Source organism: Hypanus sabinus, chromosome 8, assembly GCF_030144855.1.
Source record: "Hypanus sabinus isolate sHypSab1 chromosome 8, sHypSab1.hap1, whole genome shotgun sequence".
Classification (NCBI taxonomy): domain Eukaryota; kingdom Metazoa; phylum Chordata; class Chondrichthyes; order Myliobatiformes; family Dasyatidae; genus Hypanus; species Hypanus sabinus.
This window is the reverse complement of record NC_082713.1, coordinates 61,095,441-61,111,518: the sequence shown is the minus strand read 5'-3', so window position 1 is coordinate 61,111,518 and position 16,078 is coordinate 61,095,441.

Genomic DNA, 16,078 nt, shown 5'->3' with positions numbered 1-16,078 from the left:
GAAGTTTTTGAGTGCATTTGTAGACATGCCAAATCTCTTCAAACTCCTAATAAAGTATAGCCGGTATCTTGCATTCTTTATAATTATATTGATATGTTGGGACCAAGTTAGATCCTAAGAGATCTTGACACCCAGGAACTTGAAGCTGCTCACTCTCTCCACTTCTGATCCCTCAATGAGGATTGGTATGTCTTTTTTTGTCTTATCTTTCCTGAAGTCCACAATCAGCTCTTTCGTTTTACTGATGTTGAGTGCCAGGTTGTTGATGCGACACCATTCCACTAGTTGACATATTTCACTCCTGTATGCCCTCTCATCACCACCTGAGAATCTACCAGCAATGTTTGTATCATCAGCAAATTTATAGGTGGTATTTGAACTATGCTTAACCACACAGTCATGTGTATATAGAGAAAAAAGCAGTGGGCTAAGCACACACCCCTGAGGTGTGTCAGTGTTGATCGTCAACGAGAAGGATATGTTATCACCAATCTGCACAGATTGTGATCTTCTGGTTAGGAAGTCGAGGATCCAATTGCAGAGGGAGGTACATAGGCCCAGGTTCTGCAACTTCTCAATCAGGATTGTGGGAATGATGGTATTAAATACAGAGCTATAGTTGATGGACAGCATCCTGATGTAGGTGTTTGTGTTGTCTAGGTGGTCTAAAGTTATGTGGAGAGATATTGAGATTGTGTCCGCCATTGACCTATTGTGGTGACAGCCAAATTGCAATGGGTCCAGGTCCTTGCTGAGGCAAGAGTTCAGTCTAGTCATGACCAACCTCTCAAAGCATTTCATCACTGTTGATGTAAGTGCTACTGGGTGATAGTCAATAAAGCACCCACATGATTCTCCTTGGGCATTGGTATAATTGTTGCCTTTTTGAAGCAAGTGGGAACTTCTGCCTGTAGCAGTGAGAGGTTGAAAATGTCCTTGAGTATTCCTGCTAGTTGGTTGGCACAGGATTTCAGAGCCTTACTAGGTACTCCATTGGGACCTTCTGCCTTGCAAGGGTTCACCCTCTTTAAAGCCAGCCTAACATCAGCCTTTGAGACTGTGATGACAGGGTCATCAGGTGCAGCAGGGATCTTCACAGCAATAGTTATGTTCCCCCTTTCGAAGCATGCATAGAAGGCATTGAGTTCATCTGGTAGTGAAGATCGCTGCCATTTATGCTATTGGGTTTTGCTTTGTAGGAAGTAATGTCTTGCAAACCCTGCCAGAGTTGTCGTGCATCTGATGTCACTTCCAACCTCATTCAAAATTGTCTCTTTGCCCTTGAAGTAGCCCTCTGCAAATCATACCTGTTTTTTTTTGATACAGGCCTGGATTGCCAAACTTGAATAATGTAATTCAATCGCAAATACGACACTTGACATTCAGATATGTCACAAAAAGTAAGGATCTACTGCAGAGCGAAAGCCCCTGTGGTATAAAGTCGTCCAACCACCTGGACAGAACAAGTAAGGAGTTCCCTTGGTCCTTATGCTCCATCCATCAACCTCCACAATCAACATATCTTTACCTGCAATTTCGGTCAACACCAATCTGATTCTACTATTACATACGAGAATAAGATACAGGAGCAGAATTTTAGGTGATTCAGCCAAAAGTCTGCTCCACCATTTCCCTCTCAATTTCATTCTTCTAACTTCTCCCTGTAATGTTTGACTCCTCTATAAATATACCAAATTTCATAGTCTCCACATTCATATATGGCAATGAATTCTATAGATTAATTACACTCTGGTTTAAGAAATTGCTCTGCATTTCTATTCTAATATAACCTCTTTATATCCTCTGGTGCTTGACTCTCCCACCACTGGAAACATTGTCTTCATATTCACACAATCCAGGCCTTTTAATATTTCATAGATTTCAATGAAATTCTCCCTCATCCTTCAATACTCCAGCGAGTACAGGCCCAAAACCATCAAATGCTCAGTGTATGCTAATCATTTAATTCCTGAGATCATTCTCATAAATTCTCAGGATCATTCCCAGGATGATTTTGCATACAAACTCACCGAATAGTGGGAAATTGGAAGATTTAAAAAAAAGTGACAGAGTACCACTAAAGATAGGATAAAGGAAAAAAAGATGAATGATAACCAATAGAGTATATAAAAACTGATGGTAATTTTTTTTACAGTTATATAAAGTGAAGGGGCAATTAATATTGAGTAATCTGGAAATGCTGAGGCCTTGAATGACTATTTTGTGTCTTCATGGTGGAGAACAGATCAAAAGAAAGATATTATGGTTGGTAAGTTCCAGAGCTGAGGGAGTTAGCTTTGAGGAGAGATTGAGTTGCTAAGAGCTATACTCACTGAAATTCAGAAAAAAAAATTGAGAATTATATAAAATAGATAAGTTGGAGGCAAGATTGTTGTTTCCACTGGCAAGTGAGATGAGAACTAGGAGACACAGGCTCAGGTTTTGGAGGTTATTTTGAGGACAGAGATGAGGAGAAACATCTTTTCACAGAGAATGGTGAGACTATAGTATTTCCCACCCATGGAAGCTGTAGGGTCTATCTTATTAAATATATTTAACACACATTTAGATAAAGTTTCGCATAGCAGAAAAATTAAGGGTTAAGAGAAAAGTCAGGGAGGTGGAGCTGACTCTCTGGCCAGATCAGTCATAATCTTATTGAATGGCAAGGCAGGTTTAACTGGCCAGATAGCCTATTCCTGCTCTTACTTCTTATGTAAGCCTCCTCCAGACCCTCTCTAACACACACTAGAACAGGGGCTGCAAACCACTGATGATATTCCAATAGTGGTCTGACCGATGCCTTATATTCTTGCTCTCAACATAAATGATAACTTCCCATTGCTTTCCCTTCTTATCAAGTCAACCTGCAAGTTAGCCTTCAAGGAATCCGACTCAAGACTCCCAATTGCTTTTGCTGTTCCAATTTCTGATTTTTCTCCCTATTTAGAAATTTGTTTATGCCTTTATATCTGCTACCAAAGTGCATAACCATACACTTCCCTGTATTCCATCTGTCAAAATTTTGCTCCTTCTTCCAACCTGGCCAAGTCCTTCTCAGACTTGTTTCATCAATACTACCTTCTCCTCCACATATCTTTGTATCATCCACATAACCAACAATTCCATCACCCCAATCACGAGTATGTAACATGAAAAGTGGCAGACTCAAAACCAACATCTGGTGAACACCACTAGTCACTGGCAGCAAACTAGAAAAGGGCACTTTTATTCCCATACTTTGTCTTCTGCCATTCAGCCAACCTCTATTCATGTAAGTACCTTTCCTATAATATCATGGGGTTTTACCTTGTTTTGCAGCCTCATGTGTGGTACCATGTCATAGGCCTTCTGAAAATCCAAGTTAACAACATCCATTGACTCTACTTGATCTACCCCACCTGTTATTTCCCCAAAGAATTCCAACAGATTTATCGGGCAAGATTTTCCCTGAAGTAAACCCTGATGAACTTATCCTTTTTTCAGTATGTACCTCCAAAAACCCTGAACTATCATCCTTAATAATAGACTCTAAAATCTTAACAAACGCTGAAGTCCATCTAATCAGCCTACAGTTTCCTGTTCTTTGCTTCCATTCCTTCTTTAAGACTGGAATGACATTTGTGATCTTCCTGTCTGCTGGAACCATTCCTGATTCTCGTGATTCTTGAAAGGTCATTCACAATCTCTTCAACTACCTCTTCTACAACCCTGGGATATAGTCAACCCATAAGATTATAAGACCATAAGATATAGGAGCAGAAGTAGGCCATTTGGCCTATCGAGTCTGCTCTGCCTGATCCAATTCTTTCAGTCATCACCACTTCCCTGCTTTCTTCCCACGCCTTCTGATGCCCAAGCTAATCAAGAACCTATCTATCTCTGCCTCAAATGCACCCACTGACTTAGCCTCTACAGCCAGTTGTGGCAGCAAATTGCACATATTTACCACTTTCTGATTGAAGTAATTTCTCTGCATCTCTGTTCTAAATGGATGTCTTTCAATTCTGAAGTTGTGCCTTCTTGTCCTAGACTTCCCTACCATGGGAAATAACTTTGCCATATCTAATCTGTTCAGGCCTTTTAACATCTGGAATGTTTCAGTGAGATGTCCCCTCACTCTCCTGAACTCCATGGAATACAGCCCAAGAGCTGCTAGACTTTCTACATACGGCAACTCTTTCATTCCTGGAATCATTCTTGTGAATCTTCTCTGAACCCCCTCCAATGTCAGTATTTCCTTTCTAAATTGAGGAGCCCAAAACTGCACACCTCATGTGCAGCACCTTGTCAAAGGCCTTCTGAAAATCCAAGTACACCACATCTTCTACATTTCCTTTGCCTACCCTGCTTTTAATCTCCTCAAAAATTGCAGTAGGTCAGTCAGGCAGGATTTTCCTTTCAGGAAACCATGATGGCTTTGGCCTACTTGTCATGTGCCTTCAGGTATTCCATAATCTCATCCCTAACAATCGATTCTAACAACTTCCAAACCACTGATGTCAGGATAACAGGTTTATAGTTTCATTTCTGCTGCCTCCCACCCTCTTAAATAGCAGATTAACATTTGCAAATTTCCAGTCATCTAATACAATACTAGAATCTATCGATTCTTGAAAAATCATTGCTAATGCCTCCGCAGTCTCCCTAGCTACTTCCTTCAGAACCCAAGGGTTAACTCCAACAGGTCCAGGAGATTTATCCACCCTTAGACCATTAAGCTTCCTAAGCACTTTCTCAGTCATAATTTTCATTGCACAAGCATCACTTCCCTGACACTCTTGAATGTCCGGAGTACTGCAGATGCTTTCCACTGTGAAGGTTGATGCAAAATACCCATTCAGTTTCTCTGCCATCTCTGCATCTCTCATTACAATATCTACAGCATCATTTTCTATTGGTCATATATCTACCCTCAACTCTCTTTTACCCTTTGTATACTTAAAAAAGCTTTTCATAACCCAGTCCATTTAACTTATCCACCTTCAGACCTTTCAGATTTCCAAGCACCTTCTCCTTTGTAATAACAACTCCTTTCACTACTGCTCATGGCATTTTCAATTTTCTAGTATGCTGCTGGTGTTTTTCCCATGAAGGCTGACACAAAATATTGATTCCGTTTGTCTACCATTTCTTGCTCCCCATTGCTATTTCTCCACTATCATTCTCCAGTTGTTTGATGTCCATTCTTGCGTTTCCTCTTTATTATTTGTAAACTATAGCCAATGGTATATAATTGGCTAGTTTACTTTCATATTCCATCTTTTCTTTCCTTACTGTTTTTTCTATTAATTGCCCTTTTTGCTTTTTTTTAAAGCTTCCCAAACATTTAGCCCCCAGCTATTTTTTGGAATATCGCATGCTCTCTCTTTGTCTCTTATGCTGTCTTTGACTTCACTTGTCAACTACAAATGCCTCAACCTCCCTTTGGAATGCTTCTTTTCTTTGGGATAAAATGACCCTGTGACTTCTAAATTGCTCCCAGAAACTCCTGCCATTGTTGCTCTAGCATCACCCCTGCCCATGTCCCCTTCCATTTACTTTTTCTAGTTCCTCTCTTAAGTCTTGTAGTTACCTTTATTCAACTGCAATACCAATACACCCAGTTCAACTACAACGTGATTCTATTATGTTTTATCACTGCCTGCTAAAGGTTCCTTTTAGATCCCTAATCAAATCTGCTTCATTGCACAACACAAAATCCAGAATAGGTTTTTTCCTAGTGGGCTTTACCAAAGCTTCTCTAAAAATACATTTCAAAGGCCTTCTACAAATAACTTCGATTGAAATCTAGCCCCAACCTATTTTTCTCTGTATACCTGCTTGTTGAAATCCCCGACGACTGCTGTAACATTGTCTTTCTTACTTGCCTTTCCTTTCCCCTGTTGTAATATGAACTGCACATCCTGGCTACTCTTTGGAGGCTTGTATACAACTCCCATCAGGATGCTTTAGCCTTGCATTTCTTAAATCTGTCCTTAAAAATTCAACATCTCGTGACCCTCTGTCATTCTTGCTGAGAATCTGATGTCATTTTTTACCAACAGAGCCACTCCACTCTCTCTGCCCACCTACCTTTTACTTTTTTCGATAGGATGTATGTCAATGTTCAGCTCCCAGAGGTGATCAACTTTCAACTATGACTATGTGATGCCTACATTGTCATACTTGCTCATTTCTATCTGCGCTCTAAGTTCACCTAAATTGTTTTGTAGTTTTATATACTGCATATTACATTCCTCTCCCTTTACATCATTTCATTGAGAATCACTCCTTTAATGACTCCCTTATTCACTCTTCCATCTCTGACTGCCCCAACCACGGCAGGTTCAACATCTAAAGTCTTTCTTTCACACCACGCAGACATAATTTTCACATGAAGCAGTGGTTCACATCCACTTTTTCCAAACAAGTGCATAGCATTAAGTTTCACCCTCTCTGACCTCTCTGTCTGTGACCTCCTGACTGTTATAAGGTGAGCCACCCCAAGCTTGATGACTAACACTACATCCTCCATCTGGAAACAGTACAATATTTTGGATTAAATATCAAATAAAATCCTTTAACTTAACATTGTGTTCCTTCTCCTTAACTACAAGTTTGCTTGCAGTTTTTTCCTTTTCCTCAATGTGTATAGTATGGCTTGCTGGAAATGTCAGAAATATAAACGCCAAATAGTACACAATCATAATGCCCTATCCCATCTCCTACATATCTGCACTTCAAGATAGAAATTATACTAGTTTTAGCCAATTTCCTTGCTACCCCAGTCTACTTATTTTTGTCTTTCTCAAGGATTTTGGTATTGGTTTATTGTTGTCTCATATACCGATGTACAATAGCCTTGTATACCATTCATACAATGCAGATAGTTTAAATAGAGCATTAAATCAGAATAATGTAAAACAATAATAATACAGAAAAAAGTGCAGCAACTACAGAGAAAGTGCAGAGCAGATAATCAATGAGGAGCAAGATCATAAGATAGAATATAAGGTCAGAGTCCAATTATCATACTAGACAACTATTTAATCACCTTATAACAGCAGGATAGAAGCTGTCTTTGAACATGATGCTATGTGCTTTGTCAAATCTGAAACAATAACTGGTTCCCTTTCCACTGATGTTGCATGACCTGCATAGTTTTCCCAACTTCTTCAATTTTCTGTTTTATATTATGATTGTTCAGTTCTTTCTAATCTTACTTGCATAAGAATAGCTTCCTGAACTGGTCCCAGCATGTTACCATCTACAAATAATTGCACACAGAAGCTTAATGTGCTGGTAACTTTCTGCATTAAGTCATGTTAATTCATCCTATCACAGACTCTTCCTTTCTGCAATGCCCACCTACTTGACTGGCCTGAACTACTTCTTTCCTTTCCCACTTTTGATGAAGGGTTCAAGATCTGAAATACTTACTGTTTGTCATTTGGCAGATGCTGTCTGACCTGCTGAGATTTTCTAGCATTTTCTGTTTTTGTCACTCCATGTCCAATTGGCTTGTATGAATGCCAATGCCCACTATAATGACCTCAATCAATATGGAGGCCACTAATGCATTAATATTAACTTCTTTTGCAGGCATTTTGATAAACTCTATTGAATAGATGCAACTTCACCTTTTTGCTCCTTTATTCCATTCCATAGATCACGTCCTATCAGAACTGTTATATACAGCCCCAGCACCATCCACTTGCACCCAAGTCAAGCAAGCCCTGCTATCCTTCATGGTAGTGTCCTTCTTGAAGGAAATTACACACCTCTGCAAAATGTTCTATCAAAATGCTATTAAGATGTCAGGTTTTTTAGTGTAGACATTCTGAGGCCAGGTGGTATTCTAGCATCCATAGCAAAGCCTTTTTCATACACTTGTCTTCTGTCTTTGGCAATCACGTGAACTATTATTTATCCACTGAATTAATTTATAGTATAATATAAATATATAAGATTTTGCCACAAAAAGAATGGGCTAGTTCTGAAGGCAATCTCCAAGCTTGCACTTTGAGGTTATATTGTGATCAATAGTGCCTCATACTTCTATACTACTTCCATTCTCCTGGCAGTCCTGCAGGATCCTTCTAATGGGTGGTGCTCAACCAGTTTTGTTTTAATATTCTTGTTTAACAGCCACCATACCTATTGGTTCCACAATACTTGTTCTTATTACACTGAAATTCCCATCTTTAAAGAATGTCTTTAAGCAGAAAATATATTAACTAATTATAGTTGTTTTTTTACTGATATTGAATGTTTCAACAACTGTGAAATAATAATGAGTGAATATATGAAAACACTGAATTAAAATTGCCAATCAAAGTGTTCAGAGAAATCTTAATGAGAAATCTTATCCTTGATCCCTGAGCATAGAAGATAGAACACAGATCAATACACACAGGAACAAACCCTTTGGTACACAATGTGATGTGGAATGTAAAGAGTAAAACAGTATTTATAGAAAAGAGTAAAGCAGTTGACATTTCAGGCCAAGATGCTTCATCAGGACTGGAGAAAAAGATGAAAAAAAGATCATCTTTCTCTACAGGCCTGATGAAGGGTCTTAGCCTGAAATGTTCACTGTTTACTCTTTTCTATAGATACCGCTTAACCTGCTGAGTTCTTCCAGCATTTTGTGTGGGTAGTTCGGAGTTTTATATATCTGCAACATAACATCTTGAGTCTTAAACTAACTTAATAAAGCACACATATAAACTTACTGTTTGACTTTTCTGGTATCACTATTAGAGAATTAACAAGAGACCACATTAATTTCTCCTTATCTCTTATTTTCTGCTTACTTTTGTCCTCATTATCGACAACAATATTCCAAATTTATCAATAGTATAAAATTTGTGTTTTTTCTCCATATTGCTGTTTAGTAAAATGAGTAAATGGGTGAGAGTTTCAAGCTAAATTTCATTTAATAAAGGCAAACAACACCGAAATACCAGCAATTCTGATATTAGCTCTAATTAGAAGCGACATCACAAAGTTCTTCATTTTAAAGGTATTTCCTCATCCACACATTACTATAGACTGGAAAATCAACAGAAAATGTTGAATTCACTCAGCAGGCCAAGCAGTACCTGTGGTAAAAGAAAAAGGGTTACAATTTTTGATTGAAGTTCCTTCAACAGAACTGCTTTTACATGAATGAATTAATTTACTGCAGATATAACTTGCCCTTAAATAAACCCAACATCTTTACATTTTTTTTCGTTTTATAGGCCGTTTTATCAAGACAATATTTACCAGCCATCCCTAAATACGCTCGATAAAATAGTCATGAGCTTTGCTCCTTTTCAGATTTTCCTATGAAGATACACTTATCATATTATTGGGCAAAAAATATACCCCAGCATCAGGACTCAACAGCATTGAATAACTGGCAATATCTTTCCATATCAGGAAGATCTGTGACTTGATGGGAACTCTTCAGGGGGTTGATGCTTCACAAATCTGCTGGTCTTGCCATTGGTGAATGAGGTTGTATGTTTGGGAAGTGTTGTCAGTGTAGCCTGACAAAATACGTGATTGCAGATGATCCACACTGCAGCCACAGTGTGCTGATGGCAGAGGGTGTAATAGATTGGTAGTGCCTGCTTTGTCATGGATAAACTTGAAGTTTATTGGTTGTTGTTCTAAGCAATTATATTCAGCGGTCACTTTATTAGGTACATGCTGTAGCTAAAAAGATGGCCACTGAGTGCATGTTTGCAATTTTCTGCTGCTGTAGCCTATTCACTTATAGGTTAAATGTACTGTGCAGTCAGAGATGCTCTTCTGGACACCCATATTGTAACATGTCATTATTTGAATTACTCTTGCTTTCTTGTCAGCTGGAAACAGTCTGGCCATTCTCCTCCAACCTTTTTCATTAACAAGGCATTTCTGCCCACATAACTGCCACTCACTGGATTTTATTTTTGTTTTTTGCACTACTTTTGCAAACTAGATTCTGTTGCGTGAAAATTCCAGAAAAGCCCAGAAATCCCAGTTTCAGAGTTACTCAAGCAATCCCATTTTGTACCAACAATCATTCAATGGTCACATTTCTCACCCATTCTGATGTTTGGTTTGAACAACTGAACCTACTGACCATGTCTGCATGCTTTTATGCTGTGTATACACCAATCTATGTACACAAGCTGTCTTACATGTTTTTATTTATTGTGATTTTTATTATTGTTTTCTTTATCTTATTATGTTTAATTTGTGCTGGAAACTTGTGTACTGGAAATGACATTAGATAATCCTTAATCTTGAGTTGCTGCCACATGATTGGCTGATTAAATTTTTGCATTAATGAGCAGGTGCACTGGTGTACCTAATAAAGTGGCCACTGTGTGTATTTATTGTGTTCCATAGGATTTTTTTTTCAACTTTTGGACAAGTTTATGTTTATCCCATTTCAATCATTCAGTGTGGATTATTGTGTACAATAAATAATATGTATTATCCTTGTTACGTGATTTGATAAGACCTGCTACATATGAATTCACAACTTTGTTTAGAGCAACTATAAAATGCTGCTCTCTTGATTAAAATGCACTGTGAAAAATCTGTTGTAATCCAATAGAAATACAATGAATCTTCTTTTTTATTTCCTACTCACATGATTGTGGGTGGAAGTATAAATTTTGGGTAGTTGTATCTTTTAATTTCTAAAATGTGATGTTTTATGAGCATAACATCAGCAGTGTTCAATTTATAGGGCACAATCACATTATCCATAATTAAATAAATCTAAGTAGTGGTAGACATTGACCTTAATAAACATTGATGAAAAAAAACAGCGATATTGAACAGGGCAACATGCAACATTCTACAAAATTACTCAGTGACTTTCAGAAAGATGCTTTGTGGGAATTAATACAGTATCTCATTCTGTGTTGCTATGTTGCTTTATAAAATAAATGCCTACTAAATAATTGGGTGTTTTTTTTCCTTTTTTTTTTGCAGCTTTACCTGATGTATCTAACAACAGTAAATTTACAGGCAACTAAAACCAAATGCTGGCCTGAATTCTTTATGCACTAGTGCACTTCTGTATTGAACACCAATTCTCTTGAGCCTGACATAGTTTTGCATCAAGGGAATGAATCATTGAGAGTAGAAAATGGGAAGCTATTAATTTTTATCTTGTCACACAAAACAGCCTACAAGTTTATTTTCTGTTGTTACATCTTTATATTGGAAAAGATTGCTCCAGTGTCTAAATAAACTACTGGAATAATCATTTTAACCTTTTCTGCATCAAGAAACTAGAAATATTTCCACAGAATACCATCACTTCACAAATATGCTTATTACAAACAGGTTTAGATACAGATGTTGGGTTGACCTAGCAGAGAGAAGCCACAGCGTGCATGTCTCTGATGTGAAATCTGGATCTGTGGCTCAGAAGGGAGGGAGGAAAGAGGCAAGCTGTTGTGATAGGAGAGTTGTGGTTAGGGAAGCTGAAAGGAGGTTCTGTTGATGAAAATGAGATTCTGAGGTGTTTTATTGCTGCCCAGTTGCTAGAGACAGGTACATCTCAGATGGAGTCCACAGAGTTCTTAAGTGGGAGGGTGAGCAGCCAGAGGTCATAGTCCACAACAGTACTAATGACATAAGTAGGATGGGTAACAAGTCCTGCAAAGTGAGTTCAGGGAGTTAGGTGCTAAGTTAAAGGACGGGACTTCTAGGGTTGTGATCTCAGTACTTCTACCCACACCACACATTAGTGAGGCCGTAAGTATAAAGATCATACAGATTAACATTGAAGTTACAGAGTTAGTGCGAGGTGGAGCTTCAGGTTCTAGGAGGGCTCTTTGAGGGAAGGTAGGACCTGAAAAGAAAGAAAAAATGTTTTTTCTCCTGAACTGGAGGAGGACTAATATCCTGGTGGAAAGGTTTGCTGGTACTGCATGGGGGGCGGGGGGGGGGGGTTGGTTTTTAACTATATCACAGACATATTTAAAACATCCTTAGCCACAGGTGAAGTGCTAGAGGATTGGCAGATAGGTATTATTGATCTGGTGTTTAAGAAAACCTTTGAGAATAAACCAGGAAATGATAGACCAGTGAGACAGACATCAGGAGGTGGGGGGGGGGGAAAACATTATTGAGGGGGGGAACTAAGGGACTAGATATATAAGTATATGGATAGGTATATAAGTATTTGGAAAGACAGGGACCTACTAGGGGTAGTCAAGATAGTATGTTTGTGGCAAATTGTGTCTTAACTGATCTTATAGAGTTTTTTGAGGATGTTACCAAGAAATTTGATGAAGTCAAGGCAGTGGATGCCATCTACATGGATTCTGGTAAGTCTTTTAACAAGGTTCCACATGGGGAGTTGGTCAGAAAGATTCAGTCATTTGACATTAAAGATGAGGAAGTAGCTTGATTAGACATTGGCTTTCTGAAAGAAGCCAGAAAGCTGTAGCAGATGGTTACCTTTCTCAAAAGATGCTCGTGCCTAGAGATGGGCCACAGGGTTTGATGCTGGGTCCATTGTTGTTTGTCATCTATAACTAAAATTTGGATGATAATGTGGTAAACCAGATCAGCAAATTTGTGGATGACAATGAGAATGAGTGTGAAATGAATAGTGAGGAAGACTATCAAAGCTTGCAGTGAGATCGAGATCAGCTGAAAAAATGGGCTAAAAATGGAATTTAATGTAACCAAACCTGTGGTGTTGCATTTTGGGAGGACCAAGAAGGGTAGCTATGACATGCTGATTGGTAGGGCACTGTGGAGTGTGATAGAACAGAAGGATTTGGAAATACAGATCCACAATTCCTTGAAAGTGGCATCACTGGTAGCTAGGATTGTAAAGAAAGTGTTTAGCTCTTTGGCCTTCATACATCAATGTATTGAGTACAGGAGCTGGAAGTTAGGCTGTAATGGTATAAAACATAGGTGAGGCCTAATCTGGAGTATTGTGTGCAGTTTTAATCACCTACCTAAAGGAAAAATGTAAATAAGTTTGAAAGAGTGCAGAGAAAATTTACAAGGATGTTGCCAGGACTTGTGGACCTGAGTTATAGGGAAAGGATGATTAGGTTAAGAAATTATTTCCTAGAATATAGAAGATTGAGGGGAGATTTGATAGGGATATGGAAAATTATTAGGAGTTTATATAGGGTAAATGCAAGCACTGAGGTTGGGTGAGGCTACAATTAGAGGTCATGGGTTTTTGGTCATAGGTAAAAATTTAAGGGGAACATGAGAGGGAACATATCTTACAAATAGACATTTATTTATAAAATACAAAGACTTCAAGAAGATGGGCTTAAAGCCTATCTATAGATACTAGTGTCGCTACAGTTCCAGGAGATGTTAAATTGCACAGCTGGACAGAGAGTTCAAAAGAAGTGAGTGAGAGCAGTTAGAACATTATGTCCTCCACAGTTCCTGAGGGGACGTCAGATTGTGCTTAGTTAAGCACTTGTCAATAGCCAACAGAAAATGTTAGGTTTAAATAGAGTGGCCATTTTGGGAGTGGACATTGTGTGAGTGGGTGTGTGTAAGAGTGGAGAATTCAGGCTTGGCCTCATATAGGCTTAGGAGAGGAGAAAACTGCAGGTAGATTTTTTGTTTATTTTTTCTTTCTTTCTCATTGCACATTTAGAACAGTGAGAATGCCAGACAGGTAATGGAATGCTCCTCTTACGGATGTAGGAAGATAGGGAGATCTCCCTTGTCCCCAGCGGCTACACCTGCAATAGCATGTACATCCATCTGCAGTTTCTATCAGAGCAGGTTAAGGAATTGGAGCTGTAACTGAGCGAACTCTGCATTATTAGATAGGCCAAGGTGTTAGTCAACAGGACTATTATTCCCAAGATGAAGGACACAGGTAACTGGGTGACTGTCAGGAGTGGTAAAGGGGATAAATAGCCAGTGCAGAGTACCATTGTGGCCATTTCCCTCAACAATGGTGGATAGACCTCCAATCAAATTGTAGTTGTCTTAGCCAATCATGTCCCCACATCCTGTTTTTACCGCATACAAAATGGCTTGTAGGATTTGTTATCGTATTTCTCTCTTACAAATATAATTCGCACAGATGTTAACTTTTCTCCAGTGTAGGTTCTCAGCTGGATATCTATTGGTGGGAAACTAGAGGTTTGGGAAGCTTTTGAAAAACAACAGAAGGCAACTAAAATGCCTTAAGGAATATAGAGATGAAATATGAAGAATAAAAGAGAGGTGAGAGTGGATGTTGGACTGCTAGAAAATGACACTGGAGGTATAGTAATGTGAGAACAAAGAAATGGCAGACAAACCTAAGAAGCATTTTGTGTCATTTTTCACTGCAGAAACCACTAGCAGTACGCCAACAATTCAAAAGTGTTGGTGGTGGGGTGGGGAACTGTGTACAGTTGTTATTACTGTCAAGAATGTGTTTGGGAAGCTGAAAAGTCTGACGGTAGGTAAGTCAGCTGGATCAGAATGACTACACTCCAAGGTTCAGAAAGAGGTAGCTGTAGAGATGTTGGAGGCATTAGTAATGATCCATACATTCTTGAACAATTCTGGAGGATTGGAAAATTGCAAATATCACTCCACTCTATAAGAATGGGGGGAACAGAAGAAAGGAAATTATAAGCCATTCCAGTGGTTGGGGAGATTCGGAATGCATTATTAAGGATGAGGTTTAAGACTACTTGAAGGCTCATGATAAAGTAAACCAAAGTCAGCATAGTTCCATTAAGTGGAAATCTTGCCTGACAACTCTGCTGGAGTTCTTTAAGGAAATAACAGGCAGGATAGACAAAGGAGAGTCAGTGGATGTTGTTTACTTGGATTTTCAGAATGCATTTGACAAGGTGCTGTACATGAGGCTGCTTAATAAGATAAGAGTTCATGATGGTATAGGAAAGATACTAGCATGGGTAGAAGATTGGTTGTCTGGCAGGAAGAAAATAGTGTGAATAAAGGGAACCTTTTCTGACTGGCTACTGGTGACTAGTGCTGCTCTGCAATGGTTAGTGTTGGGACAATTTCCTTTCATATTATATGTCAGTAATTTAGATGATGGAATTAATGGCTTCGTGACCAAGTCTGCTGATGATACAAAGATGCAGTAGGTGCAGGGGCAGGTAGTGTTTGTTGTTGAGTGAACAAAGTCTCCGGAGAAATGTAGTTGCTAGATATAAAGAATAGTCCCTTTATTTGATACATATCCTCACAAATAGATTGACAGCCTTTTGTAGTCAAAGACCAAAGAAAAATTCAGGACAATTCCATATTTACAATGTTTCCTTTGAAATACATGCCACCTTCACACCTCCCTCTTCACACCCATTCTACAGAAACCAAATACACACAAATAACAAACTTAAATTAGCATTATCTGGTCTTCCAATTAACTTTGTCCATGGTTAATAGGAATCCATTGTTCAGAGCTGAATTTTAAATTTAATCTACAATTCAAATTTGGATCTGAAGACTGGTGGCTGAAAGTCAGTTGCAGAAGTCATTTACTATATGTTTCTATTGTTACGTATTCAGGCAATAATAAATATATGAGTTAGGCAAGGGTTTTTTATAACAAACAACACATTTATTAAACACAGAAAACAAACCCCCAAAAGTAAACAAACACTAACGTAACCGGAAACAGCTGCTGTGCGGCAGCCCAAACAGTTCTTAAAGCGATATTGCAAAAACAGTTCTTTAAAGTGGTATTGCCAAAAGTTCGATATGCTCACAGACCATTTAAAAGGAAAGACTTTATAAGACGATTTAAATTCTCTTTCACGTCGCTTTGCTTCGATCTCCGACGTCAAACTTTTCCCACGAAGAATTTATGAAACGAAACGGCTTAAAGGCACTGACCTTTCCTTCCTCACTATCCTCAATCCCTTCTGGTAAACCCAGGGATTAACGTGAAGATAGTCAACGAAATCCTTCCGTATAAGGATCAAACAAAGGTCGAAACCCATTTCACCATAGAAAGCAATTCTCCTCGATCTTTAACTCCCGAACTTTGATCTTCACTCTCCACTGATTCTCAAACTAGCAGTATTGTAAAGAACCTGCTGGCAATGACCTTTTAAACTTTAGGCATCAGATAAAACTT